A 399-nucleotide genomic window follows, 5' to 3' on the forward strand; every position below is an offset into this window, starting at 1 on the left:
ACTTACTAACGGATATTGAAATACATCATTTGAAAATAATTAGAGTCCAGACCGTAAAAAATTTTACTGTCATATATTGGCGAGCTCACGGGCTATACTTACGCCATTTATTATTATTAGTTATTATTTATATCAGCTGGTCTCCAGCTGGTCCGACGGTGCGAGCGTCCGCCTTCGTTTATGTTCAATGCAATTCGGACACTTGGCAAATTTACCACGTGTTTTACTTACTAACGGATATTGAAATTTATCATTTGAAAATTATGTATGTAAATAATTAGAGTCCAGACCGTAAAAAAATTTACTGTCATATATTGGCGAGCTCACGGGCTATACTTACGCCATTTATTATTATTATTAGTTATTATTTCTAAATTATTTCTAAGCTTTGAGCTTTGA

The sequence above is a fragment of the Micrasema longulum genome, unplaced genomic scaffold (assembly GCF_059751315.1).
Source record: "Micrasema longulum isolate JH-2025_06_02 unplaced genomic scaffold, ASM5975131v1 h1tg002522l, whole genome shotgun sequence".
Lineage (NCBI taxonomy): Eukaryota > Metazoa > Arthropoda > Insecta > Trichoptera > Brachycentridae > Micrasema > Micrasema longulum.